Source organism: Manis pentadactyla, chromosome 10 (assembly GCF_030020395.1).
Source record: "Manis pentadactyla isolate mManPen7 chromosome 10, mManPen7.hap1, whole genome shotgun sequence".
In the NCBI taxonomy this organism is placed as follows: Eukaryota; Metazoa; Chordata; class Mammalia; order Pholidota; family Manidae; genus Manis; species Manis pentadactyla.
The window spans coordinates 24,503,029-24,510,221 of record NC_080028.1 but is presented as its reverse complement, the minus strand read 5'-3'; positions in this window follow the sequence as shown (position 1 = coordinate 24,510,221).

Here is a 7,193-nt window from a genome sequence, read left to right as displayed (position 1 = left end):
ACCAACAATTATCCACTAAAGTGTTCAAATTTCCCTGATTGTTTCATATTTTTACAGTATGTACAAATAAGGTCCATATTGTAACTAGTTGATTTTAAATTTCTTTTAATCTACAGGTCTTCCCCCACTCTCTACCCCTTGCTTTTTTTGTCCTTCCAATTTATTTGATGAAGAAACTGGCAGTTTCTCCTGTAGTTTTCCACTGTCTGGATTTTGTTGCGATTTGGTCAGATGACCAAATATATATTTCTCAGATGTTTTGGTCTTTATCCACCCTTCCTAAAAATGCTCTAGAGCCAGAAATGGTGGAACAGGTGTCTTGTATTAATGAAGGTATCTTGTTACTAACATTATTGGACTCTGCCCAAGGGCAGGGTGGGTTGCCAGGAGCACCAACCATGTCCTTAGTGGGTGGGAACTTTCCTACCCCGGTGACCTGACCTCTGGGGAGTGGAAAGGGGCTGGAGGTTGAATCAGCCAATGGCCAATGCCTTAGTCAACCTTGGCTATGTAATGAAGCATTTGTAAAACCCCAAGAGAACAGCACTTTGGCCCTTTTACCCCTTTTTGGAGACTTCCACACTTGAAGAAGAAGGCTGCTGCCATGTGTCACATGGCAGGGCCCAAGGTTCCATGAAAGACAAGATTATCCTTTGCTCAGACATCTCCCTACACATCTTTTCACCGGGCTGCTGATTTGAATCCTTATCCTTTAATAAACTGGTAAAGATTAAGTGTTTGCCTGAGTTCTATAAGCCACTCCAGCAAATTAATCAAACCTATAGAAGACGATGGAGCCTCCAATCTGTAGCCAGTTGATCAGAAGCACAGGTAACAGCCTGGGGCTTGTGACTGATTGATGGCTGAGGTAGGGGTGGAGGGCAGTCTTGGATCTGATGCTATCTCCAGATAGTGTAAGAATTAAAATTCTTGCCTACTAGCATGCAGTTCAGTAGTGTTAACTACACGTACATTGTTGTGCACGGGATCTCCAGAACCTTTTGATTTCACAAAACTGAAACTCTGTACCCATGGAACAACTCCATTTCCCTTTACCCCCCAACTCCTGCTACAACCATTCTACTTTCCAAGTTTGACTACTTTAGATAACTGCTCTAAGTGGAATCATGCAGTACTTACCTTTTTGTGACTTAGCTTATTTTACTTCAGGTTCATCTATGTAGCACTGACAGTATTTTCTTCTTTATAAAGGCTGAATAATATTCCATTGTATGTCTTCATCACATTTTCTTTATATATTCATCTTTCAATGGACTTTATAGGTTGTTTCCTTCCCTTGGCTATTGGGAATAATGCTGCAATGAACATGGGAGTGTAATTCTTCCAGATCCTGTTTCCAGGTTTTTTTGGATATACCTCAGATTTATTGAATATTTCCTGCCCTAGACCTGCCATCTCTCAAGGGAGACCATCTCTATGGTTTCTTGCTTGTTCAAATCTCAGCTCTATCAATTACTAGCTACACTGGGCAAGTTCCTTAGCTTCTATAAGCCTGTTTACTCATTTGGAAAACGGGATATTACCTACCTCATGGCACCATTGCAAAGGTTAACTAAGAGAAGGCACATAAGATACCTAACCCAGTAGCTAGTGTATCTATCATTAAGTACTCAGTAAGTGTTAGTTTGCTACATTACTTCTTAATAACAGAAGAGGCATATACCTTCTTGAATAAATTTTTCACAGAGTATTTTGATATCTTGTTCTAATTTTAACCAATTCTCCTTACAAAGATGATGAACACCTATTATCCTGTGCTTCTGGATGAACGAGTTTTACTGTATCTTTGACCCTGCATATTTTTTTCTCAGACTTCTGTGACTTGCTTCTTTTTGTCCTGTTTTAGTACATACTTGAGGCATTTCCTTCAAAAATGTATGTAGGAAAGAAGTTTTCTCTTGATCATTTACATGGACACAGAATTCCACATTCAAAATGATATTCTCATTGAACTTCGGAAGCATTGCTCCATTGCCTTCTAGTATCTAATAGTGTTTGAAAGGAAAGGAGCGACACACAGCAGCAATTCACCAGAGAATTCCGCTTTATTGGGGAAAGGTGCTGGATTATATAGGAAGGGGCATGGGGTGGTTGTGGTGTTACTTCTACGGGGCTGGTGGCTATTGGCTAGGTGCTGGGAGTGGGAGGGGGGAGAGAGGTGATTGGTCTTTAGGTGGCACCGTCGGGAACTGAGGACCCGGAAAAGAAGCTGGAAGTTCGCCATCTTACTGGTGGGGGCCCTTCATTCCCCCCTTTCTCCTCTATGGGGTTGTGGACGTTGCTTTCTTTCTGACTGCTTCCTGCTGAACAGGGGCAGAGAAGGGAGTGAGGGCTTGAGGATTGGGGGGAAAGGGTTGATAGGACTCCCCACAGTAAGGACGAGTAGATGTGGACTTCTTCAGGTTGGAAATCAATGAAGGTTCCCTGTAACCATAGGTCGAGGACTTGTTGATTCTAATGGTGCCAAGAGGATACGGGTGCCAGAAGCCAGGCGTCTGCGACCATTGTTTCCAGGAACAGTTTCCAGCGGAGAGAGGGGTCCATCTCAGCGTGTGGTGAGGAGGTTACATGAGGGTGAGGGATCTTCTGTGGCTAAAAGCTGGTAGTTCCTGAGTAAAAGCTGGTTGAAAGTTTGAGTAGAGATTTTTCTGACTTGGGATTTGATGAACTTTATTATACAGGGTAAGAAGAGACAGGCGAGAAGAATGATTATTATGGGGCCTGCAATGGGCCACAGCCAGGTGAGGAAGGGGTTTGTTAGTATTGAAGAGTATGGGTTGGAGTTGGAAGCAGAGTGGAGGCTGGAGTCAAGGTCGGTGAGTTTGGTAATGTCAGTTTCTACAATGCCGGATTCGTTGATGTAATAGCAGCACTCCTCTCGAAGGAAGACGCAGGTGCTGCCCTTCTTGGCTGTAAGCAGATCTAAGGCCCACCGGTTTTGAAGGGTGACTTTAGCTAGCGAAGTGACCTGTCTTTGGAGAGAGGCTAGGGAATCGGCAGTGGATATCAGGGCTCTTTCAAGTTTGTCGTTGAGATTTCTAATTGCTTATAGAGAGTGACGCAAGGCTCTTCTCGAAAACCCTGCCTCAATGGCTGAGGTGGTCAAAGAGATACCGGCCGTGATGGGAAGGAAAGCAGCCCTTTTTGTGTGCGAGGGCAAGGGAGGTTGGAGCTCAAGAAATTCTACCATGCTGTAAAGTGTAAGCTGTGGGATTAGGGTGACAAGAATGCAGGGTATATTGGAGTTGGGAGGCAGTGAGTTGAAAAGACTGCCATTGCACCAAAAGAAATGCCAATAGGCTTGTCTTTGGTCATAGAGGAAGCAGAGGTAGGGAGAATAAAGGTAGCCGCTAGTGAACACTTCGGTGGAGGGAGGAAAGTGGAGGTATAAAGGCTCGGAGCAGCCTTTTAGAGGGCAGTCTGATGTGGCAATGAGGGCAGTAACTTTTGTTTGATGCTGTGTGTAAGTCTGTCTTACTTTGAATCGCCATACAAAGGAGGCTGGGGTGGCGGGGAAGACAATAGGAATGAGGAGAAAAAGCAAGAGAGAGCGGTAAAGGAGGAAAAAGTCATGATTCAGGTATGGATGGCAAAGGGGGTGAACGGGATTTTGGAGGAAAGAGGACAGTAAGGTCAGGAGTCTGGAGGGAGGGAAAGTCTGTAAACTTTTGTAGGTTAAGAGATCCTTTAGGTGATGTGGGGACAGAATGGGAAGGGGTGCCCCGAATGTCAGTTTATGAGCTTCCTTCTGCAAGAGCTGTCCAGCGGCTAATGCCCGTAGGCAGGGGGCCCATCCCCGATCTGTGGGGTCTAATTGCTTGGAAAGATAAGCTACTGGGACAAAGGATGGGCCATAATATTGGCCTAGGACTCCTAGAGCTTGACTGGACTTCTCATGAATGTATAATGAGAAGGGCTTGGACAAATCAGGAAGATGGAGAGCTGGGGCTGCCACAAGGGCTTGACAGAGCTTAATGAAGGAGTGTCGGGGTGAGGAGGATAATGGTTCTTCAGGGGGGCCCTTGCTGAGGTCGTATAGGGGTCTTGCCAACAGGGAGAAGTTAGGGATCCACGCTCTAAAATACCCAGCCAGGCCTGGAAAGGAAAGGATTTCTGTCTTGGTTTTGGGAACGGACAGGTCAGAGAGGAGCCGTTTTCTGTCTAAGGTAATAGACTTTCTTTGTTGAGATAGAAGAAATCCGAGGTAAGTGACAGAAGGGGAAGAGATTTGAGCTTTGACGGGGGATACCCGGTAACCTCTGGAAGCTAGAAGGTTAAGTAGGGAGGCAGTGTCAAGTTGAGACTGTTCCCACGAGGGACTGCAGAGTAGAAGATCGTCCACGTATTGTAATAAGGTGGACTCGGAAGCTTTGTGGCAAAACTGTCTAAGTGAGTTGTTCAGAATATCTTGTGTATGGGTCCGTCCAGGTGAAGGTGAAAAAATCTTGGGAGGAGGGGTCCAGAGGGATAGAAAAAAATGCGTCTTTGAGATCTAGGACTGAGAAGTGGGAGGCCGAGGCAGGGATCTGTGATAAAAGGGTGTATGGATTTGGGACTAAGGGATGGATAGGGACGATGGCCATGTTGATGAGGCGAAGGTCTTGGATGAGGCGGAAAGATCTGTTGGTTTTTTTAACAGCTAATATGGGGGTATTAAACGGGGAGTGAGTGGGTCTGAGGTAATTTTTGTTTAAGAGATCTTGGATGATGGGTTGGAGGCCTATGAGGGCTGAAGTGGTTAGGGGGTATTGGGCCTGACAGATATACTGAGAGGGGTCACATAGTTTAATAGAGGCAGGAGGACATAGAGCCACGGAGGGGCTTGTAATGTCCTAAACTTTGGGATTTACAGGGTGTATGAGGACGAAACTGGAGCTTTCATTGGGTAGAGGGGGGTCCTCGGCTATGAGGGCCATCAGAAAGGGAGTACTGGGGGCTGTGGGAGAGGATATAGTTATGGAAACATGGAGGAGAGAAAGGATGTCCCATCCTAGTAAGGGGATGGGACACTGGGGCATGACCAGGAAGGAGTGGGAGAAAGGTATGGGATTGTCCTGGATTGTGCATAAAAGGGGGGGGGGCTTAACGGGAAAATCTGCTTACTTCCTACCCCGACTATAGGAGTAATGGCAGGCGTGGTAGGGCCCCGGTATTCCTGCAAGACTGAAGTGGCTCCTGTATCTAGGAGGAAGGAGATGGGGCGACCGTCTATTACTGAAGTAACCCTGGGCTCCTGTTTGGTGATGGAAATGGTCAGGCGAGAAGCTCCCAGGCCCCGTCAATGTTCTTCCGCCAGCCCCACTACGGCGGGCTTAGGATGGGGGTTGTTCGTCCAGCCTCCCCTTCAGGTGGCTGGGCAATCAGACCTCCAGTGGCCCTTTTTGTGGCATCTGGGGCATGGGGTGGTAGGAGATCTGGGGTAGGGGCATGCCCTTGACCAATGTCCTTCTTGTCTGCACTTGAAACAAGCTCCTGTGGGGGGCTTGTTTGTAGAGGAGCGCCCAGGTTGTGGTTTTATCAGCTGGGCTAACATTTGGAAATTGGCCTGATCAGCCTTTTGTTTACGGCGTTCTTTCTCCTCCTCCCGGTTATGGAAGACTTTAAAGGCCACTGTTAGGATCTCAGTCTGTGGGGTAGCGGGGCCCTGTTCTAACTTTTTGAGTTTAGCTTTAATGTCGGGGTAGCTTTGAGCTAGGAAGTATGTCATAAGGACATGTCTCTCGTCAGGCGTTTCTGGGTCTAGGCTGGTGCACTGTAATAGGGCTTGAGTGAGTCTAAGAACTCGGAGGGAGCTTTTGAAAATTGATTATTTACGAGCTGTTTTTTTTTCAGACTTGCTATTAATCAGCAAGCGAAGATATCTCGAGAGCGGAGACTCACAGTGGTGTTATAATCTCAGTGTGGGTCTTGTTCGGGGACAGCGGTGGGGCCAGAGGGATAGGTGGGGTCAGTCCTGTGGGTTTAGGTGGCGTGCGTTTGGGCAAAGTCTCAAACTCGTCTGTGCTCTTCAGGAAGGAGGGTATTGGCCAGGAGCATGAAAATGTCATGATGTGTGAGGCTGTATGACTGGAGGGTCTATTGAAACTCTCTGATATATGTCGTGGGATCAGTGGAAAAGGAACTTAGGCGTTTCTCAAGTTGGGCTAAATCTCTTAAGGAGAAAGGGACGTGAACACACAGGATGCCTTCAGATCCTGCTACTTCTCGGAGGGGGGGCGATAATTTTGGGAGGCCCTCGGGACTGAGTCTGAGGAGGACTGAAGGGTTCTGGCTCAGTCTGTGGGGGAGAAACAGGTGATGGGGGCAAAGACAGAGGAGGCTCCTGGGACTTAGTTAGAGGGGAGCTGAAAGGCTCAGGCTTGATCTGCAGGGGGGTGAGGTGGGGGAGGAGATGGTGGTGGAGGAAGGGGAGGGGCTGTTGTAGGAGAGGAGGGGGAAGGGAGCAAATGGGAGGCTTCTGTGGGAGAGAGGGCTTGCAGGCTTGGAGAACTTGGGGGGAGGCGGGGGAGGAGGCAGAAAGCTTCAGTATAGGGAATCTCCTTCCATTTTTTCAGGCTCTGGCAGTAGTTAAAGAGATCGCGAGTGATGTTAGGATCAAGAGCTCCCCCTGTGGGCCATTGGTTGTTATTGTCTAGGGGGCATGTCGGCCAATCTTGGGAGCAGCATTTGCGGAGAAGTTTTGGTTTTATATCAGGCGTCAGGGAGAGGGTGGCTAGATAATTGAGCAGGCATTCAAGAGGTGAACTTTCAGGGAGGGATGAGGAGGCTCCCATGGCTAAAGGACAGAGAAGGAGACAAACAGGGGAAGATGAACGGAGACCCTCGGACTGGGAGCAGACGGCAAGGAGACAGAGGGCGTCCCCGATGATCCTTGGGGGTCTGCGGAAACTCGTATACGAGTCGGTTTCTTAGGAAGTGTGGGTCGTCACCCAGACTCTCTAGGAAGGCAGAGTGCCGGGGTCCGAGGTACCTAGTACTAGGAGTTTTCGGCAGACGGAATGGATTTCGGCAGGTAAAACAGAAGAAAAGAGTGGAAAAGGGAGCGTTCTCATCCACAAAGGAGTCATCTCATTTATGGCTGTTGGAGGGGGGCCTGAGGGTCTGCTGCAGCCGTGAAGGTTGGAGGCAGGGAGAGCTCCCTCCTCGTCCCTGAGCGTCAGGGCCTTGCCGGA